This window comes from Bactrocera oleae, chromosome 6 (assembly GCF_042242935.1).
Source record: "Bactrocera oleae isolate idBacOlea1 chromosome 6, idBacOlea1, whole genome shotgun sequence".
NCBI classification, from domain to species: Eukaryota; Metazoa; Arthropoda; class Insecta; order Diptera; family Tephritidae; genus Bactrocera; species Bactrocera oleae.
In genome coordinates this window covers 67,900,039-67,924,301 of record NC_091540.1, presented here as the reverse complement: position 1 = coordinate 67,924,301, position 24,263 = coordinate 67,900,039, and the positions used below count along the sequence as shown (strand labels likewise).

Sequence of the window (24,263 nt, the reverse complement as noted above, 5' to 3'; positions counted from 1 at the left end):
TGGTATTTTTAAAAGTATATAATATCAAAATATGCAAAAACTAAAAAAATTATTTTTTTCCAAGGTAAAATTACAAAAATAATGCAACGAAAGTGCTTTGATATATTACAATTTAACTTATAATTGGATAAGTAAGAAGACTGCTAAAATTTTTTGCTATATTTTTGCATATCTTCTTCTCGTTAGTTTACATTTAATATAATATTTTATTAATTTATTTTTATTATTTATAAGTTCTTATGTAAAAAATCCTATGGTGTTTTTATATTAATTTAAAAATTATCAACAAACCTATTCAAGCGGAATATTTCTGATCAAACTCAATGATTTTATTGAATATTAATTTTACTGTAGCATACTTTTAGGCATGCGCATTTCATTATGCCAATTTGAAGTGTCAGCACTAGCAAGCAGCTAACAATCTTCTAATTAAATGAAGAGTAAATAATTGGAATGCTCAACTGCTGTGCCACAAATATTATAAAATTTCTTATGCCAAAAATTTCGCAAAACTGCATACAATATATGTATGTATATGTTAATATATATATAAAGGAGTGTATGCCTTGGCTAAAGCGCTCGAGTAGAAATGTTGATTGATTGTTAATAAATTGCCTGTTGCTTGACGCTCATTAGCAGAGTGCGAATTCGATGAAATATGATGAGAAAATGAAATAAACCAACAGAAATATTTTCACACTCACACACACATACGCATGCATACACATAGTATTTCAAAAACATGCAAGCGCGCAATATTTTAAGAGGGACCACTGCCATTAAAATTGGCGAAAAATTATGACAAGTCATATAAATTCACCCAAACAAGAGCACACACACATATGCATACATAAATATATCAGTAATTCATAGCAATACATATGTACATATACACACACGCATACAAACTTTTTGGATGTAATGAATTTGCTTGCTGCGCTACGCGCCACGGGATGCTGCACATTAGCGGTTGGTGGCAACAAAAACACTTCGAGTAACGGCATTGTTGGTGGAATGGCAGTGCGGTTGATTTGTGGGGCGACACCGCTGCCATTGCTGCCGTCATCGCTACATGCTCTACACTTGTGTTCGAGCGCCTATGAATGAGTGGGCGCAACTTTCAATGCCACTGGCAGCAGTGTTGAAACATATCTGCACTTCTTATTGTTGTTGGTGCTGGTGTCAAATGGGTGACCAGCCGAGAGCAGCGAAAAGCAGACACTGCAAATTCGCTTAATTGACCTAGATTTTGGAGCCATCGGTAGTCAGCCGCCGGGAAATTTGAATGTAAATTGGCAATAGTTGAATTTAGGGGCGCAACTGACTTGAAAGCGTGGATCGCGAAATTGAATTTTAAGGCGTTATACATATATCAAATATGCATATACAGTAAGAATATTGGTTATTTTATTGAAATTTAGTGAATTTTTAAGTAAACTGCACAATTTTTCCATATAACAGTACAAAATTCCAAACAGCCAAATAAATATTCTTAAAAAAATATAATTTAATATCATATTTTCCAAATAGTTTACATGATTATTTTGATTTTCCTAACGATTTCGTTGCAACAGTTGATGTTCGAATGCTTTCAGAGCTTCTGTAAACATCTGCTGAGAGAGGACCACTATAAGAAAATGTTTTTTTTTTTTTAGTTTCAGATTTTTCCAAGTAGTGCAGATAATGACCCTACGAATCGTATTCACCATACAAGAATTCCCTTTTGCATTTGAATATATAAGTATAAAAACAACAAATGAAAATATATTTTTGGCAAATTCTTAAGAAATAAAGGACGTGTTTAAAGTTTCCGCTGGATATCTCAGTAACTGTGGGATCGCTGTTCAGGATATACATATTATTATTGTTGGGAACTTCTATCCATTTAGATTAAGATCCGTAAGATAAAAAATTAATTTGTTTTTGCCGAAGTGTATTTCCATTTAGACAATTAAGACTTTGAGATGAAAACTCAGTATGTTTCCAAGGGAAGCCACTTCGCTCTGAGAAGCTTAGCTTGCTGCCAATTCGAGAGTGGTGATATCGTTGACTACTTTTTCTCAAAAACATTTTGTTGGGAATCAAAATCAAAGATTAGACCAATTTGTGGCTTGAATAGGATTATTTTCCATGCCAGAACCTGTTCTTTTATTAACGCCGAGCCAGTTTAGCATTTTAAATTGAGTCATTTGATCACAGTGGAGCTGCTAAACGCCGAAATTCGACTATTTCCTTTTCATGCCCTTCATTGTGGTCTTGGAAAACTAAGTTGACATGTGGCGTTTATTCGAAGTCAGCCAGTATAAAGTCGCTTCTAGAAATAATGGGAAGATATACTTATCGCGATTGAATTCAAATACCAATATAATTAAATTATTTCGAAACGGTTTCTGTCATTTTGGATTATTTAAAAAATAATACTAGGTAGATCTTTGTAAAAAGGTCAATACAAACCTTTATTTCCTTTCCCAGTAAAAAACTCTTTGTGGACTCTTTAATTGAATTTCATCTTTTTTAAACTTATTTAGAGAAGTGTTCTTAAACTAAGCTATTACTGAAGTGACGTTCTTTTCATTATATTACAAGGCGAAGCAAAACCCAAACGATAGCCGGTCTGCGAAATTTTTGGAACAACAAAAAACTACTGAGAAGATATTTTCTAACATATTTAGAATGCTTGGTTTCATTTTGCCAAACGATCATATATAGCGTAATTCAAATTTTTAACTATAAACTAAGGTTAGTATATAAATATTATGAAAATTTATAGAAGTTCCCGCACAATTCGCTCGCATATAAATTTATAGGGGGATTTTAGTTAAATATCCGCATATAAATAAATCTATAAATAATTCTGTGAATAAAAATATGGTATTAAGAGATGCCCAAACTTTTCTCAACAAATTATTATAAGTAAAAATGAGACTTTCGCAGAATTTAATTTAATTTCTCTTGTTGCTAAACAAGAACTTTTCACAAAGTCATTGAAATGTCGCATATAGATATTTTCACAAGATAGTATTTTAAAGAATTTAATGTTTATTTAGCAATTTAGCAATTTCACAAGTTAATTAAATTCAAATACATAAAACGCGCATTCACAGGCAATTGAGCAGCGCAAGCAATGGGTTTATTTTTAAAACTAAATAATTGCTAATTTTTATTTTGAAATAACGCACGACATGACCGAGCAAGTACGAGTACGCACATACATACTTTAAAATACCACACAACATATTTCACCTTGCTGCGACTAAAACAACAACTATTTTCTTTAAAACTTAGCGAAGAAAAGTATTTTAAGCCCAACAGGCAAGCAGACAGGCGGACAGACGGGCAGGTGAGTAGTTGTACTTATGCTTGCAGCTATTCTTTTTGTTCTTGCTAAAACGACGCCATCAATTACCGCTGTTTGGCGAGCCGAAAGCGATTTATCTTTTTGAAAATACTTTCAAAAAATGGCCAAACACACACGAAAGCATAAGGCGACCGCACGAGAGAAGAAGGAGAACAGCGAAAAAGATATTTCAATGGGTTTGTGTAAAATAAGGAAAGTATTTGAAAGTATTTTACCACAAGCAGCGCTAGGCCTAAAATTTTGACAAGTGAAATTCAGAATTATTCCAAGCATGTGACGCGTTTCATAGGCGGAGCATTTTTTGTTGGCTGCTGTGGACTCTCGAAAATTTGCGCGGCAATCAGATAGGCAAAAAGGCAACGAAAACTGCAGTATTTTGTAAGAAAATGAACGAAAACAGTACGTTAGGGCACTTAAATGGAGAAAATGTCGACTTGTAAAAAGGGAAGTTAGATTTGGCTGTGTTTAATTGAATAAAATATTAATGTCTTTAATTTCTTTAATTAATCAAAACTACTTAGAGATTGAGAGCTCTAGACGACAGAAGTGACGAAAGACTTATGCAATCAGCGCGAAAATGAAAAAAAGACTACAAGTACAACAAGTTAAAAAAAGTCATCCCAGCCTATCAAATTTAATTGGTTGGTATAACTGGTACACGTTACTCGCTAAACTAAGCTGTTATTACCTGAAATATATTGAAATTCTGGAAATATTGCTGAAACAATAGTCGAAACAACTTTAAACAATTGACTTTCATATCGTCCCGAGCAACCAAAATATTTATAGTTATTCAAAAAAGGTCGGTTTTGCATTATTGAACCGATATTTGCTCTCAGGTAAGTACAAACAAGTACAATTTCTTAGGAGAAGTCTGTTAAGTTCCCCCTCCATTTGATACCAATCCTGGAATATAAGGGCTGTTCGATCAAATCCGTGAAAACTTTATTTTCAAAATCTCAAGAGTTTTGCTGTTATTCGACAAGAAACCAAAACAGTATGGGAACCATCACAGAACTATCAGGCCACAGCCGCGTCGAAGAGAAACAAAACTAAGGTGTTGCAAGACAACAGTTAAAAAACTGTCTTTCGGAATCAATTCTTCGCAACTCCCGTCTATATGACTCCGATTGAAATAAAGGATCATAACTTCTGTAGATGATTCGAAACATGAGTAGCAGGTATGAAGAAACTCAGAATTTTTTTTAAAACTTTGAGAGCATATATAAAAAAAATCGGCACAATTTTACAAAAGAAGGGTTCTTGTCACGTGTGTCAGCGACATATCAAGCTGTGCTCGTGGGTTAATGTACTTCTTATGTCTTATATGCACCAAAAGCTTTATTAAGCTTTGTACTCAATTTGTATGCCTTAAAAAACAACACATAAGAACGCAACGAGAGGCTGCAATTCGGCTCTCAGTCAAACACATACATATGAGTGAATGTCTGTAAGGAGAAATACGCAAAAAAATCAGATTCAGCGGTAGCGGAGCGCCAAAAGTTTTCCGATTTCACTAACATACACATTGTTATATAAGGTATATACATTTTTATAACTGATATATACATATGTAAGTTTGTTGGCTCTCACTCGCGCCTCATCAATTGCGTGCACCATGCCGCGCACACAACACACACACACATATATTTTTGCATTCTTGAAATATTTTTCGGTAATCTTACATTCCTTCTATGGCCTGCGGTCGAGTCTTCGACTATTTCGACTCTTGGCCATATGCTATAAAGCATTCACGTCAGTGGCCCTTGCATACCGATTAGCTGTGTCAGCACCCAACATTGCTGTTGCTTGAGTAGTGGTAAATGGCGTAAATTTGTGCTAATTTTTATGGGATTTTTGTATTGATTTTTCGGTTTACTTTGCAATTAATTGAGTTAATGTATTTATATACGATGGCCACCGCTTGGTGGTACTACATAAACATGAAATAACGGCCCTGTGGAGAGAAGATCAATGTGCGTGGCATGCGGTGTGTTAGTGGCTACAATTGCTTAATGCTGAGTCTAAGTATTTTCGCAACATTTAATAATATAAATAAGTAAGCTTTCCTATAAACGTAGCGGTTTATCGTTTCTACCGTTTGTTTAATAAAAAGTTTTTCAAACTATCTTGAAGCAATAAAATTTTGCAAAATTTTCCATTCACATCTCCATTCATTACTTTTTGGGATTTAAAAAATAAACATAAATATATATAAGAATTTCTTGATTCTGAAATGTTCCATTGTTCTTCATCGATCGTGCAGTTTTAGTATTCTCTAAAGAACTACAGCATAGAGGTTTGGTACGAAGTCTGTAACGATCGTTACATTTCTCCTATATTCAGAGACTGCAGCAGTTTCTTGAACAATAGTCTAATTTCGTAAAGATATCTTGTCAAATAGAAAAATTTCCGCACATGAATTTGATTTTGATGAGTCGATTTGAAATGCAGCTATATCTTATAATGGTTCGATATCGACGGGTTCGACAATTGTAGAGATATCGATATCTCATAAACTGACTGACTATTTCTTTACCATAGTTACAGAAGGACAGACAGAGAGACATCTCTAAATCAACTAATTCAGTTCGTCAAGCCGATCATTTTATAGGGTCTCCAACGTTTCTTTTTCGTCTTTTAAAACGCAGTCAGGTTCTGAGTAAAGATGTAACAAATACAAAAAGCCCACTTATTAATATGATATACCCAAGATTTATCGGAATTACAATATATCTTGTTTCTAGAATGCCACTGAACAAAGTCCAAAAATTTAGGACGAATGTTTTATGTAATACCAAAGTTTAGAGTCTCTCTTAAAACACCTTACTGATTGGGGACGGTTTAGAACTATTTGGTCTTACTCTTTTGACGGTAATCACAGCTCTAACAATGAAACTCGATTTCTTTTTTCTTGCAGATTCAATCCTTAAATAATATCCAAAATATTTATGCATTCAATAAATATTTTAAATTCTACCACAAGTTCCTATCACACTCAGTGATGTGGCAATCTCCGATATCGTCGTCGCAGCACTGCCTTCGTGCGTGCGTGTCGCTGTCACCGGCTCGTGTAGTCCTATGGCAGCATAAATTTGCAACAGCGACTGCGACAGCAATGTCAGTGGCCAAATGATGTTGTAGCAATAACAACAACAACTGCTACTCTCTTCAAGCAGAGGGTATCACTTTTTTGCACTTGCCACCGTTAGTTTCTACTCTATTTATTGTAACTACTACCAGGCATTGTTGTTGTTGCTGCTGCTGTTGTCACTTTAGCAACCAATCTCCGTTGTGTTTCAAGTCATTGCTTACACTTTGTTATTGATAATCGTCTGCAGCAATCACTTGGCGGCATTGTGCAACATGCAACTATCCACACACACACGCATACACGCATACACAGCCAAGCGCCTGCCGCATTATAACTGATAGGCGAAACGGTCTGACAGCAAAAACGTGCGTCGACTTTATCTTGGGAAATTTCGTTGAAAAGCAACAGGAGTATATGTCAGCGATAGTTGCTCGCACAAAACATGTCGGTGTAATGAACTTCACAGCAGCAAAAACAACACGCTTACCACTATTTACACAGCTTTGAATGCAATGCGCGCAACGAGCGTGTGTGAAGAGGCAACCACAAGCACGGCAACAGGCATCGCTTCGGAGTCAGGAAAATGCCGATCGTCCGAGATGGGTATATTAAAGTCAAGGCAAGTGCCCACACACACACACACACACATGCCCATAAGTGTATGGAAAGTTATGCACTTCTTGACGGCAGCAACTATGCCCGCTGACGTAGACACGTGTGTGGCGTGGCAGGCAGGATGTCGCAGTGACACAGTGCCGCAGGACAAAGTTCTAGACTCGGACAGCTCGGTTGAGGCAGTCGCCGGCCGCTGCGCTCATGATGAGTGGACGAGTTTTGTTTGCCGGAAACAGCCGTAGAATTAGAAGCTCAAAGTCAATGAACAGTAAGTAAGAGCGAGTGAATGGGAATATCAGTTAAAGATTGCTGATAAGTATGCTTCAAGTGTGGGTTTGTTGAGACTACAAGGTTGAAAGTGTTGCGAAAATTTTATGTAAAGTGTCAAGTATTTGAAATACTTTAAGGAAGACAGCAGTCAACTTTTCAAGTAATTTCCAGCAACTCCAAATATATCAACCTACCTCCGAATCAGCAGTACACCTTTCTTTGTTTTTTTTTTTTTTTTTTGAAGAAGAAGCAATGTAGTTATTAAATAAATAAAACCAATATTAACAGAATTGAATATACCTTAATAACATCGATTCATTTTGAAAAATGTGGGATTCCATTGAACCTGTAGTCAAGCTCCAAGAGGACCTCCGAAAAAAGGTATCTGGAGGTGATGGCAAGTTTTATGCTAAAAATTATCTAAAATCTAAAAACTAAAAAAAAAAGAAATGTTTTATAACTATAAAAGAAGATAGGTAATAATCGAAGCACTAGATTTTTGACAAAATGGTAGATTACCAAAAAAATTCTTCTTTGTGAAAAAATTACACATTCTGAGTGGTTTAAAAAATCAAAATGATTTAAAAACCTTATTCCCTCGATCAATGCCTGACAAATATATTTCAGTAGATCGTGTGAAAATTTCAAGTCGGTGTGAAACGACTACTAAACAAACAGCTTTCAAATCGGTGAACCGTTTTGGAAACTACTAAATGAACCTTTAATAGAGTCGACATATTCCAAAACTAATAACCACTTGTTCGATTGACAGCCGAGTCTATGTAAACGGAAGTAGTTCGCATGTTTTTTTTTCCAAGAATTACCAACTCGCAGAGTTTTCAAAACTGCAATATATATAATGACAACAACAATTACCAACCAAACCAAACTTAACCAAAAGTCGAACCCGAATTTTTCAACCCGTTTTAGAAACATAAATCGTGTCGTTTTTATCGATTTCCACCGTAAAATGGGCTTTAGTAAACGAAGGTCAAACTGATATGAACAAATACTAAGAATTAAAGTGACTAAATATCTCGGGGAGATCCGAACTATCAGCAGGATTCTGGAATGCACACCATTGCATCCTGAAATAAATTTACTGTATGTTGAAGGTATGTACAGAGCACTCAGGTTGGCAAAACGGTTATATCAATATACATGAGAAATATGTATATATTTCTTTGTGTAAAATTCTTTCATAGAACCCTGCAACAATAATAGTTTAAAATTATTTTGAGAAATCTGAAAAATAAACTCTTTAATTATTCTCAGTTAAGCGGCTAAGAGTGCACTGATATGCTCAACGACTGCTGACAGTACACTTGGTCCATTTCCGTTTATTTAATGCTCAACAACCTGTTGTATTGGCATATTAAATTTCATTTCAAACACATATACAAACATATATGTATATACGTTAAAAATCATGCGTGGAATCTTTCAGGTTCAAATGACATTCTCGGAAAGTTTAAGCTATCCCACTTTTAGGTTGCTATTGGTTTATTTAAGCAAATGCTGCTGCTATTTTAATTTAGTTCACGAAGAATGCAGTTTTTCTACTACTAAATATTATTAAATATTAATACTTCCGTAGTATTCTGGATAGATTTGCCAAATCTCAGTAATAAAGCACGTTTCAAATTTAGTGAGGAGGAAACTCTAATACAAGGCATAATATAATAAAATATTTATTCGGTTTTTGAAAATAGTTCAACTAAAATATATGAATTTTTAGCAAAAAATTTTCTCACAGGGTTGCCACTATATAGATATAAATATATGCAAATAAAGGTATGACAGTATGTGTCAGCGAGCTTTTGAAGGCGCGCACTTAAAAATCTCAGTCACATAATGTTTTTTTTGCACTCTTAACACCTGATGCATCACATATATTTGCTGTTACAAATACTTGTATATACATACATATATACATATTTGTGTATTTTAAAAGAATCAGAGTGCTTTATGTTGCACGGAAGTATGCCGATGCGAGTTGTCAATTATGTCGCTTTTAATGTTGATTGCCACTGCTCGTCCGTGTGCATATCACTTCCAATCGCCAGGATGCATAATAATAACTGTTATGGTGCCATATTTCACTGCATTATATTAATATTGAATACTTGTGTATACCGATGTATGCCGTTATTGAGTATGTGTAATTTCGTGCTAAAATTTTCAATGCGCTGGCAGCACTTAATTGCCCATATCGGTATGTGAAATCGCTTAAATGGGTTGGAAACTGATTTGCTAGAAATTTAAAGATAAATATATTTTGGAATGTTACATATTTAAATTTTTTTTTGTTTACAAATATATTTAAATTTTTTTTTAAATTTTTAATTAAATAGTAATTGTAAAGTTTTTAATTTTTTTAATTTCAATTAAAATTTTTTTTTTAATATTAAAAATTGAAATTAATAATTTTTTAATTTCAACAAATAAATTTTTTTTTTATTATTCAGTGTAATTATTTATTATTAATATTAATTTTGTTAATTAATTAATTATTTTAATTATAATCGTCAAGATTTTGTTAATTTATTATTTTTTTTTAGACAACTATTCTTATTTAGTTTATTAATTTTTTAATAAATTAATTTTTTTATAAAATAATTTTTTTTATAATTAATTAATTTTTTTAATAATTATCCTTAAGATTTTTTTAACAAATAATTTTTTTAAAAATATTTCTTCTTAATTTTTTAATTTTTCTACAATTTTTTTTTACCAAATGGTTTGTAATTATAAAAAATTAATTTTGTGAAAAACAAAAATTAGAAAACAAATTTCATGTCTTTTACTAACAAAGCAGCTTGTAACATATCTCTTTTAACACATTTTACACTCCAACAATGCAAACAACACTTCACCACCGCATTCCAACATCAGTCGTAATTCTGTAGACACACTCGTGCATTTCAAAAGCGTTTCAACACTTTCTGCAACGCATCTGTCAGCGCGCTTTGATGAATCGTTGCATGATAACAACGCGAAACACACATTAATTGGAAATTTTGATATACAAGGCAAAGAAAAGCCGATTTAATTTCAGAGAATTTCAAAAATTAATTTCATAAATTTTGCATTTTTCAAATTGCTTTGTGTGGTAGCGGTAAATCTGGCGTGTCGTTGTTCCGCTGGCAAATTCATTCAACAAGAAGACAACAATGCAACCATGTGCATGGGACCACCTCATATACGAGTACCTACAAATAAACACAAATACGCGGTGTTGTTGCAATTGAAATAATGCCAAGAAAATGTTTAGTGAGTCATTTGAAAAATCTTGTCTAATTACTGTAAACGAAAAATAACAAAACGAGAAAAGTGCAACAGAGTAATAAAATAGAGGCGCCCTTTATATAATAATTACTGTACAATTTACTGACATGGGAATTTAGAAAATGTTTGTGGATGAGTATCGCAAAGGCGCTAGCTTTTTAACACTTAAGCGCTTAATTAAAATTGTTAACAGAATATATTGAAACAACACATATGTACAAAAGATTTCCGAAATTTGTTTGAAAATATTTTTTACACGCTTGATTTTATTAAAAATTATTACTTGTTAATAGGATAGCTGAAATTAACTGTACGTTGCTTCATGATTTCGGTAGATTACTGCTGTATGTGTTTTTCACTTAATTAACGATCTTTAAAATGAATCTTCTAATTAAACATATAGTTAATTGTTTACTGAGTTCATTGAAACAATATTTAACAATATTATCGATGCATTCAAGCAAGAAACCTCCCGCCTGTCTTCGATTCGCCACTTCACTGCTTATCAAAAATTTGTATATGAGAAAGAAAGAGCAACAAAGTAGACTTGTTGTATTTATTAAGTAGTATAAGTATATTATTGATGGAAGAAATGAAATATATGTTTTAAGTAAAAAACCTATCAGACAGCTAAGGATTTCTCAGGTGGCAACCAAAACCTTTTCAAGCCCTATGATCCCTTAACATATTTTTATAAAAGTCAGCAACGCCCATGCGGTGCACTTGCCTCTAACAACTTCACTTCTAAATTAAATTTTTAAGTTTTTCTAAGTAATTCAAATCCAAATTAAAAAATTTTCTTGAGTTCCATTTGCCTTGAAGAAAATAGCCTGAGGCTATGAAACGCGCATTCTCCTAACTAAAATTGCAAATTGCTGCCCTAAACATTCGAATATACTCTAATATCGACGAGAAGTAAGTGGACGTTAAATCGCCTTCATTTATGCCACAGCTGCGACAAGTAGCTATTTAGCGAAAAGCTGGAATATTTTACACTTTGCAAACATACATATACATATATGCATACATATGACTGTATGCAACCGCCGTAACTCATGCACACTGGTATTTGTGCAACTACTAGTGGTTAGTTGGCTGCTTGCTGTTTACTGCGGTTCGACAGCTGATGGCGGCTACTTGTTTCATATTTTTACGGCGCACATAAAACAGTTGAAAGTCATCGTCATCATCGCCAGCGCCATCGTCGTCGTCGTCCTCGTCTTCGTATCAAATTATTACACGTTATTTTTCAATGCAAGCGCGACACATACACACACCCACATTTCCATGTGTGGTGGCATATAAATAAAGTTAAGGCATGTAGTGTTCCATTTGCTGCGGCCAGCATATGCCTTGTTGCATGCTTCCTGCACTGCTGCTTGCCACTAAAATTTTTCGTCGATGGCATGCTAAGGCGGTCTGACATTGGCATGCAACACTAAACTATTTCTTATCCTGTTGCCGGCGTAATGGTATTCCTACAAGGGGCAGGAAGAGAAATGCAATATACCAGCAAGAAGCGTCAACAACAATAACAGCAATAACAACTGGGTAGAAAAGACAAGCTGAGGGTGGAATAAATAAGAGAAATATGGCTCATAGATATATTTTGCATTTGTTAATATGTGACCATACTATATAAGTATATATATATATACATATATGAGTATATATGTACATACATGTATGAAGAAGTATGTATTTTCAGTTAAGCTGTTCTGTCCTGCCGTTCCCGCCTTAGCTGCCACATAAATAACTATATCCATATGTTCCCTGCCAGCTGCTGTCTGTCTTGGCGGCTTCTTAGCTTAGTCATCAGCATTGACTTCCACCCGACACTCGTTTGTGCTTATGGCTGCGTTGCGTTTCTTTCCTTGAATTTTCCCTAAGTTCTTTGCTATGCTCGTATTTTCTTGGCAATTGTAATTTACGTTAAATCGATGCGTTGTGAAACCATAGAAATGTTTATCGTTTAATTTAAAACATAAACATTGTAGTGCAATGAATAGCTTAGCATATGCGCTGGCGCAAAAGCCATTGTAGCGGGTCAGAGGGTGCTCAATGTGTTAGCCAAAGTGAGACAGCAACTGGCGTGAAAACTTAAAGTGTTTCAGCGTGGAAAGACTAAAGAATAAACAAACTTTTATTTAGGCAAAGTTTGAAGTCTAAGTTGGGTTTAAACTTAAACGTATAGCTATACTTATACTCATATTTATACTTAAACTAACACTAAGACTTAAGCTTAAACTTAAATTAAACTTAAACTTAAATTTAAACCTAAACTTAAACTTAAACATTAAATAAAACTTAAACTTAAGTTAAACTTTAACCTAAACTTAAACTTAAACTTAAACGTGAACTTGAATTTAAACTTAAACTTAGGATACACTTAAACTTAAACTTAAAGTTAAGCTTAAACTTAAACTTAAACTTAAATTTAAAGTTGAACTAAAACTTAAAGTTAACCTTAAACTTAAACTTAAAAGTGAGGAACCACCAAAACAAACAAATCATATATTGCCTTTGTTCTTTTAGATTTTTTTTGTAATAAGCAGACGGAAATTATATCCTTAAATAAGATCGAATCCATCTTTTCCATCGATCCATCTTTATGATGGCCGTTAAAGTTAACTAGAGTTATCAGCGTATGACTCATATAAGTAGCAAATTTATGGTGATTAGTTATAAAGATATAGAACACATTGGAAAAGGTCGAAAATAGTGTTCATAATGGAATGTGTGGACCAAACTAGAATTTCACTAAAGCATGTCCTTCAAAGCAAATTGCGATGCAATTAATAAAAATTTTAAAAAGGCGAGTATATATTTAGAGTCCTCAAATACATAAATATCATCTTAACCGTAGTCAAGCTTTGGCTGAGAGATCTTCAAATACTTTTGAAATTATCTGTAAAACTTCTATCGCAGAGACGAGGAATAGGTAAAACTACTTAAAACCTTCATTGCTTCAACAATGGAACACTTTTGTTTATAAAAACATCTCAGAAAATCAATCGCTATACAGTAATCATCAAACAGAGCAGAGCTTATCATAGAAAATAGGGAAGTAGAATTCAATAATTTGCTAAGAATAAGAGAGACCGAGTTTTCTTGAATTTCAAAAGAGGAAAAACTGATTTATAGTGATTTGAAGAATGAATAGTTTGAATATTGTCAGATGTCGTAAAAAATATGGATCATTAATTTGTTGGAAAGCGACAAAGAGAGAAGGCATTTAAAGAGAGCAGAGGAATATTTTTCAGTACAAGATTTGGCAACAATAAATATACATGCTTAAACATAGCTACTAAAATTAGAACTGGAGTTCAGTTCAAGTTTGAGAAGCATTCCCGATTCTTTTTACGATTCATTTACTTGCGGCATTACTTTTATATCCTACCATAAGAACTACTTTATCGCTCTATTTACTCTCTCCACACACTTCTGTTCGTAACGACTCACTTAATTACAATGGAATAAAATGTGACAGAAGTACTTTCGAAAGTGTGCACTGCGGTCCTTGACGACAGCCAAAAGCGGTCACAGCCGAAATGCTGCCGAACAATATAAAAAAATCAGCTGAGAATCAGGCGACAAGCGGCACTCAACAGCCAACCGAACCGACGGCTACAAGCAGTTTGTGACTCGTAAGCAATTTCGATATTTGATCATTAAAACTTTGCGCCATTTCCACCTTTTCCGTTTATACACACACACATATATATATATATATAATATATACACATGAAAAATCTACACACATACGAAGTAACAAGCAATTTGCAGATTGTTTCAGGCTTACACTGTGGCTTTCATTTTCGCTGACTTTCTACAGACACATTTTCGCCTTCATATACACATACACATGTTCGGGGGCACGACTGCTAAACTTTTGCCTGCAACGCCTTTCAACTCTTTTGCAACTGGAATTTTTAAGTTCGCCCATTAATTCGCTTAAGTATTTACTTAAAGTGCCAAAGTGGAGCGAACAATGCGCGAAAAGCCCGCCGGTGCGCCGGTGCACCGTCCCGCAAAAGTAAACAAAACCGCCAGACAATAACCAATAAAAATAAGCAAAGCAGCAACAACATGCGACCGCAACAACAACAACAACAACTGAGTGGCAGCCCGAGTAGTGAAACGGCTGTGGGCTGCCGCCTGTATGTGACGAGCAACCAACAATCAGCAGCAAGCAACAACAAGAAGAAGAATAGCAAATGCAACAACAACAATGAAACTTATTATCGACGAAACAAATTGTGCAGCACTAACAAACTGCCCATTAATGTAATCAGGCAAAGTTGTAAACAAACTAACAGCAACTTGCAACACAGTCAACCGAACAATGTGGCAACTAATGAGATGAGAAGAATTTTAACACACACACACACACATCTATAAACATGCGCACCGACAGGCGGTAGTCAACAGCAATTGCAGCAACAAACCACAATACATGTAATTTGTGAATATATATGTGTGTGTGTACAGCAACAATGTATATATATGTATGTATGTAAGGCAAATAGGCCTACTCAGATATATACATACATACATAAGTATAGCTATGATGTTGTTGTGTTGATTTCGTCAATTACAACAACAAGAAGTTTAAAATTTTGCACACGCCAGCGAATTAAAATGCATTTCCCTGCCACGCCCATAGCGCCAAATGGAAATCTGCGAAGCGTACAAATATAACTGTATTTGCTAAAAGTAAAAACTGTTGTGCTTGCGGCAAAAGTTCCTGTTGGGATCCAAAGTGAGCTACAGCGTGTGAGCACCCCTGATCTATACAATACAGAGGAGACCTTGTTGTTGTTGTAATGATCATATAATCCCCGCTTGGGTGGTAAGGTTCAGCTTAATTGTCGTCGAAGTCATCTAAGGGTAGGCCCAGGAAACGATCTGCTTCGATAAGGTCGGACCATAGAGAGATAGGTGTTAGATGGGTTGGGTGCAGTGTTCTGGCATGTCTGAAGCTTCCTCGTCCTGTAACGCGTACATCCAGGTGACCATATCGATGCGATTGCCTTGTATGTTACCAACAGCGTTTCTTTTTCTTTTCCCCATGAGCTGCCGGCAAGCGACTTGAGCATTTTGTTGCGGCTTTGTTCTTTGGCAGTTATCGGTCATGTGAAGGGTAAAAGAGCACAGGCTATCAAATTTTACACCTAAAATCTTAGGGTTATTGACCGTCGGAATTGTAATAACATCGACTGTAATGTTTAGATTCAGTCTGTACTCCTTCGTTTAGTTAGTGAGTATGGTCGCTGTGGATTTTGTGGAGGAGAGTGTTAGGCTACTTGCAGAGAAGAGGAGAGAAAGGTCGGAGAGATAGCCGTGTACTTTACTTTACAGAGGAGACCTTCTTTTCAGCCACTACCACCCTCTGTTACCCAATTCGATATTTTCGAAGCTGCATTGTAAGGACCACGTGTTCTTGTCGAACGCTGTGATTTTCTAATGTGGCATCGCTAACTGACAAAAGATTCACAATTTTTTTTGTCGAAACTTGCTCTCGGACACCGGGACGCTATCTCATTGTATGCTGTATTATCTTCTTATCCTTGTTAACTTTAGACCAGTTCGTTTTGCCTCTTTATTCCAGAAGATGAAATAAACACCACAAGCATTAGGAGGAAAGATACCCACAGACGACAAGGGTTTTAATTTCATATCAAAAGCTTCACTCATTTAGCCGTCTATAAGATTGTAATCGAGTCTTTTCGGTCCTCATTATTATATTTTTAAAGCTCATAGGAGTTTAATGATATATTGGCATTAAATTCAGATTATTATTTAAACTTTAAAGAGTTTAATTTAAAGTAATAACTGTTACTATATTATTGTCTTATAGCTGCAATCTTCGATTCATCATAACGAACACACATCTGGTATAAGCGCAAAAGACTGACATAACTAAATAGGGAAAGTTAGGTTATAACACTTTTGCTGTAAGGTATTCTCATGTTCTCTCGATTAAATTCAACTATATAACATCATTTTTGTTTTCACTTATTATATAATATAAAATTTTTGACTAGAGGACAGCGCTGAAACACAACTAGCACAGAAGTGACGAATCGAAGACATCTCATTGTAGCTAATATCATTTTTTTCAATATTTTCTGATAACTTGTATAATTATATATGGTTTAGGACTAAACTGGTATTTTAACTTACCGAAAAGAGTTAGTTAGAAGGGCGTTTGAAAACTGAAAGTAAAAAATAAATTTATATATTTTTTTAACTGAATCAAAGTAATATACAGATAAGTTGTAGATAAATCATTTATACAGATATGTATATATATACAACTAGCTGATCAAGTTTTCCTGTCATGTAATAAATGAGCTTAGATGTCGCATAATATATTTCAAGAAAGGGAATTTTATCAGAAAAGTTCAATAAATACATTGAGCAAATTTAGCATAAATTAGAAAATATAAGAGCTCACGGTATTGCTCCCTCTGATCAGCCGAGGTATCAGGTACAAGCTAAATATAATCCAAAGATTAAATACAAACAAATTTTTAATTTCGTTGTGATAGCCTAAGTTTGCCACAAAGTGTGCAACCACCAGATGAAAACGCCGTAGACCCCTTGAAGCATATATATGTCTATAGGTGTCATACAAGCTTATCGATTAAAGTCAAGTCCTTGTGTGGAAAACTTTTTTATTTGACGAGATATGTTCACGAAATTTACTATGGATTTTCTCCAAGGCAACTATACAATCCGCGAACATATAGTTTAGTACGGACCACTATAGCATATACATAGCTGTCATACAAGCTAATTGATCAAAATTAGAATTAGAGAATTAAAAGAGATAAACATCAACATAAAATATATTTTTTTATTACTAGTTGAAGATTTTGTATATCAAACAGCATATAATTCTTAAAAATAGATCAATAATTATTTAGTATATGTATATACTTTGTAACATGTTCAAAGTAAACACTCGCGTTTATTGTTCGAATTCAGATAGCAGGTCTGTATCCTTCACATTCCATACCGAAAACTGCATATAATCTGGGAAATTTTTGTGTTAACAACATCAAATGCAATACATGCCTATATTTCAGATGAAATGCTGCTCATCAACACACAAACACACACGAGCACGCACTAAAGCACAAAAATATATCGTCGTATTAAGCAATAACTTTTATGAGATATTTTCGAGATTCCACAAAATTTCCACATTTATTGGTAGCTAATACAAATATTTATGGCCGCAAATAGTTCAGCTGAGTCGTAAAAATTTCAAAAAAATTTGCTTCACCAATCAAACCGCCTGTAAGTGCGCTAAATTAAATCTAAGCATGTATACAAACACACACACACATAAGCAGCAACGTAAAATTTATGAAGTGTAAATGTTGAAATGCTGTAACGGTATTTACGATAAATCGAGTGTAGAAACGCAGACCACCGGCGACCTCGCACAAATCTTCTTAGTTAATTTCCCAAAATTGCGCCACTTTTATGCGCTAATTACGCGGCGTAAATAATAAATATACGCAATAACGGTACATACAAACTTGTGGTCAGTGTTTACGATATTAAAAAATATTCTTTTTTGTGCGTTTTATGTTTTTAAGCGAGTGACCAGAGGTAAGTGGTAAAGTTAAATTACTGGTGCATTTTAAAACTGGCAATTGGTGAGCAGAAAGGCGTTAAAAAGCTTCAAGTGGAGTGGGAAAATATACGAATACTATATATTATATACACACACAAGTAATAAAAATCGATTTTAAGTATGAAAAATCAAAAAAGCGAGACGTGAAGCATTTAAAATACTCAACGAAATCTTCCTTCAACACTTGCGGGTGGCCAACGGGTCATGCCAAATGCCACACATGCTCACAAGCGTGTGTTTAAATGCCGCTGCAATAAAAGAAATAATTTATTAAAAGTGCATTTAACAGCCGCATGGCGGCGCAGTCGACGCCGACGTCGGCAATGGTCCAGAAATGGTGCGTAATTGCAAAATCGGCTGATATTGTCGGTCAACCGCAGATGCCTAGTGAAATGCAACGAAGTGTGGAGAAATATATGGTTATATGCATACATATACATATATGTACATATAAACACATATATACACACTTATACATATGTACATATATATTTATACATACATACATACATGGGTGGAAAACGCAGAGCAGATGTTGCATGGGTCTATGGGGATAAAGTGTGTTTGTTTGTGGATATATTTTTGCAGCCGCCCTTGGATTGAAATTCAATTTCGTGAAAAAAAAATAATAAATTTATTCGCCAGCGAGCCGCAAAGCGATATCATTGCGAAAATTACTGCAATTAAATCATACGAAACGTTTACACTTCTTTAAATTGCATGTGAGAATATATGAGGAAAAATTCTTTTAATATTATATGCTCAACGAAAGAATAATATTATGAAGTCATTTGAATTTTTTTTTCCTACTTCCGATCTCAATTACTTATACTGAAAACATAGTGGTTGTCAGGCAAATTACCTTCGAATCCGAATTATTTTCAAATGTTTCTCTCTGTTTCCTCTGCATCATTTTGACTTCGTAGCTTACAACGCACCAACAATTTGCCGTGACGACATTATAGTTCCGCCACTCGACCAAGACGAGATGAAAATAGTTATAAGGCGGCTTAAGAACATAAAAGCCCCAATGGTCGATTGATTCCAGGCTGTGCTGTTTAAAGATGACGGTGAGGAGCTGTAAAGCCGCATGTTTCAGCTGCTAAGCATGAATTGGTCGATTAAACACATCCCAATGATAGGAACAGGAATGTCTTCAGTCTGATACACATGAAGAAAAATCGCGAAGACTGCGCTAATTATCGCGGCATCAGCCTTCTTAACATTGCATACAAGATTCTTTCGAAAATATTGTTTGGAAGACTTAAACTCATTTTAAATAAACTAAGTGTGGCTTTCGAACTGGCAAATCCTCCATAGACCAGGTTTTTACAATACGTCAAATCCTGAAGAAGGCCCTCAGCAAACAGATCGGCGTAATGGTGTTTCGTCTATTTCATAGCCGCTGTCGATAGCAAGGACAGGATCAAAAGTGGTTAGTCTTGTGGTGAACGAGGGCAAGACAAAGTACCTGGACACTCAAAAATTCCTCGCGTCTTGGCAACTACGTCACTGTTGGCAGCTTTTTATTTGAAAATGTAGGACTTTGTCTATCTTGTCGAACTAGCATAATACCACTTAGAACATCTCAATACTAAAAATCAAGCACAGAATAACTCTCGCCAACAGGTGCTACTTTGGGATCGATACGTAATTGAGAAGCAAATCCAAATAAGGATATGAGAGAACCGTTTTGTCGATCGCGTTATTATGCAATCGCCGAAAATACACTTTACCTACACCTTTCCTCTCCATAATAAAAATAAATTCCAGAATTGATTTTCACTGCTCGACACACCTGCCTGACGAATTAAGTACTACAAAAGGTATTTATTTTTAAACCAATGACGCAGTTCACACATACAGACACACATATACACACAGATCAGTTGCGCAACACATTAAGTATGCATTGTTTATTGCGTATGTGTTGAGAAAAATTTGATTTGCAACACCACAGCAAAGCCATCGGTTGTGGCTGAGTGTGTACCGGATGAAAGGGAATCGAGGGGATTCACCATGTGTCGGCAACTCAACGGAAAAGACATAAAATTTGACGTCGATGCAATCAGTGAAATGGCGAGCGCACCTGTGTTGCGCACCACCAGCGCTAATGTAACGTTTGTGGTGCCAAATAATCACAAAAACAAAAAGCAAAATCCAAAAAAAAAAAAAGTTCAATAAACAAAGTTGAATAGTATTGGAAGGGAAAAAGAGAACATAATAATTAATATTCGAAAAGAAAAATGATTTGAGTTCTTTCAGATTTTTCACTTTGAAGTGCTGACACACATACACAAACAAACACCCATACACATATGGGTCAAAACCAGAAAAATTTAATGAAATTAAAATTCGAAATGAAAAGGTGCAATCTGGCCACTCATATTTTAATTAGCTCACCATTCGCTTGTTTATATTTTCATAGGCGATTTTTTTATAGACTCTTTTATTATTTTGCTTCCAAAGCAGTTGGGGCAACAACTGCTCCGTGCAAATTATATAATTGTTGCCACATATTTGATATGAAATGTGTGTGTATGTGTTGTATGCTGCATATGTTGAAATTGCCTTTGATTTCCGCTTTGATTTGCTTCAACATTAGCCATCCTAAATTTTCTTCACACACACACACACATACACATTCTTACGCCATTGTGCGATTGCAGCGCTTCACTGGTGTTGCATTCAACGTCGCATTCCGCAATCGACAATGGCGGCGAATGCAAAACTTTTACGCTCTAATTAATGTGAAACAAAAGCAAAAATACAAATGCAACAACAGCAACAGTCACGATTTTGCTGACGACAATAGTTTACTGCGTGTCCTTGTACTCATTACATTGTTGTTGCGCGGATATCTGTTGTTGCATTGTTTATCCTTCGCTGTAATTTGCAATTAAAGCACCGTTATATACGCGGAGTATTTATATAATTGGAATAATAATTGAATTGAAGTGTGTATATGTGTAAATAATAAACACTCTCAAGGACCATAATTACAAAGCGAATAAAAATTTAATTAATATTAAAATACAATATCTAAGAACGTTTGATAGATGAAAGTAAAGTTACTCCCAATTAACGGTAAAAAATGTCATTAATAATTACGGCAGAAACATCATTTTAATATTATTATTCATAAAATTTAGCACGACAGTACTAGATTACCTTAAAACATAGAACATACATGTCGATTATCAGCTGAAAATTTAACAAATCGATGACAGCCCAATACATCGAATTGATCTATCATCGACTTGAACTGTCATCGAGATTTTTAATATTGCGTGGTTTCAGGGTGAGGCGCGTTTAAAGTCAAAACTTTACATATTTCAGAAAATTTCGGAAATAACACAAAAAAATTTAATTTTGGTTGCGCCGCAGCTCTAATACACTACAAAAATAGAAACGTTTTCCATACAAGAACTTGATTTTGATCGGTCACTTTGTATGCAGCTATATACTATAGTGGTCCGATCAGTACAATTTTTTCCGAGAAAACATTATTGTCTTGGATAACAACATTTTATGAAGATATATTCTCAAATGAAAAAATGTTCCATACAAGGGCTTGATTTAGATTGTTCACTTTGTATAGACGCTATATGCTATAATACGATATCGGCGGTTCCAACAAATGTACAGTTTCTTGGAAAAGAAAGCACATGTGCAAAATTTCAGACCGATATTCCTAAACCTAAGGGTCTAGTTCACGTATGTATAGACAGAGAGACATAGCTATATCGACTCAGCTCGTCACGCTGATTACTTATATATAAGTGCTTTATAAGGTTTCCAACGTTTGTCTCTGGGTGCTACAAATTTCGTAGAAAACTTAATTTTCACTGTTCAGTGTATAAAAAAAAGAAAGCAATTAAAATAATCTAACTAAGTAATTTATATATTTCCTTAAGTTTAATATAGGAAAAAAAGACAAAGAGAAATAATTGATCCTGACAACATATGAAAAGTGATTTTGTGAGAAAATCTAACATTACCGGAATTAAAAATATAAATCCCATAAAATTGAGTTCTATAAGAATTCATAAATAACAGTTACAAGAAAATTCAAACCCCAAGATGTTATTTAGTTTCCTTTGAAATTATCTCCATCGATGAAGTCAAATTATTGAACAGTTTTGAGAAAATAGTTTGAAAAAATTAAATGTTTGCAATGTGGTCTAAAAGGCCTCATAAAATATTTTTAAGTTAATTTTCTTGAAATAAAGTAGTTCGAAGGTTACAGTATTCTTACCGATCCGCAAAATCACTATGGGCTTCAACTCACAATTACTAATTTTCTTTTATAATATTTCACACAAATATTTGTGTCATTCTCAATCGTGTTAAGCAATCACATTAACATTTTATGAAAGCGAATACTTTGCTAGCTCTGCCGACCTTCCACTCTTCCGCGTTCCTGCTTAGTTTCACTTATCGATTTCGTGTAGAACAAAAACTTTGTTCTGTGAATGAAATTGTTGCCACTGGCCTTGACTAAATTAATTATCATATTATTTGCGTATGTTTGCGAATACATTTCTCTGCTTATTTGCATAAAAAGCCTGTTAAGTCTTATTCTACAGAGTTTTTGCAATATTTGTTGCCCCAAAATGTATGCTTTGTTTGCCATAAATGTTGCATAAAATTATTTCTAAAACATGTTCCAGCAAGTAAAAGATACGTAGCAAGTAGTGCCATGGAATATACACAGAGTTGAAATAAGTTCTGCTAGGGTATAATTATTTAGTAAATCAGTTCTAATTTAGCTAAGTGTTCATCAATTCATCAATTTTACCGAATTAGAAACTCTAGCTCGATCTTAATAATAACTTGAAACTATATACATGTATAGTTAAACCCAAATATTGGCAATATGTGATCAATTGTATACTAGCAATATTCTATTATCTCTTTTATAAAATGTTGCTACAAAATAATGGGCTCTTCATTGATTATGGCAATAGAGCTAAATATTGTTAAACTTTAATACTAATTAAAGTATAGGGTAACTGTAGAACTCTCCGTTTATATTATAACATTCGTAGAATCGATTGAATGAGAGAAGATTTATCCATACTGCATTGTGAGCGAATGTGAATCTTTGTTCTCTTGCTCTTTACTATCAGACGGCTTGACCTAACATGAATCGGGATTAATCGTAGATGATCTAGAGAGCCTTAAGTGTTTGAGGAATGTATTTTTATAGTTATAGGGACAGATTGTTGGCATTGCTCTATTGTTACTCACGTGGTAAGGCTAAATATTATGCTTGTAAAAATAACAATAATAATACTGACTAGGTAAATTCATGCCAGTACTTCTTTCTTGCCTGTCTATTTTTGTAAAACTAAGATTACCTTGCTTCTTACTCTTTAACTATCCAATTGAACTATTTAGTATTAAAATAAATCACATTACCAGATTTTTGATGAGTTCAAGACGTGTTTTATTGATATATGAAGACTTTCTTCGTCGTCAAGTATCTGTATACCTTGAAGAGGATATATTAAGTTTGAAGCGTGAAGCATGTAACATCCAGGAGGAAACGTCAAAGATCTTGTAAATGACATACATATATATTGCCATGTTCGTCTTTTCGTTCGTTTGTTTGTATATACATGAGCTAATTCCTCAGTTAGTCCCACCTATAATAATTTCATGTATTAAGTGCTTTGTTTTTGTAGGATCCGTATACTACACCAATAGCAACAACTTATCAAATCAAACAAAAAAATTTTAAGTTCTAAATAAGAGGCTTTTAAATAATTATTGATGGGTAAATACTTAGCAATTTGTGTTTCAACAAGTGTTCACATTAAGGCACGCATGATTCAAAACTCACTCCACTCAAAAATATGATAAATGGCTCCTTAAGCATATTTGATCTTTTAAATATTGCTACATTGCTCTTTTGCTTTGAAAAAATAAGCCAACGCTTTTCCAACGAGGCGCGAGCAAGTGCCAAGGGGAGGGAGAAATCA

General features: G+C 34.4%; 1 protein-coding gene across 1 annotated transcript in view; it reads right to left on the bottom strand.

The window, feature by feature from the left end:
- The window catches only part of LOC106623731 (putative uncharacterized protein DDB_G0271606), a 106,768-nt gene that overhangs the window by 66,188 nt on the left and 16,317 nt on the right, over window positions 1-24,263 (bottom strand). Inside the window, exon 2 of the mRNA XM_036364373.2 lies at window positions 16,812-16,843. The gene's annotated coding sequence lies outside the window, so the exon portion shown is untranslated. The remainder of the gene's footprint in view (window positions 1-16,811; window positions 16,844-24,263) is intronic.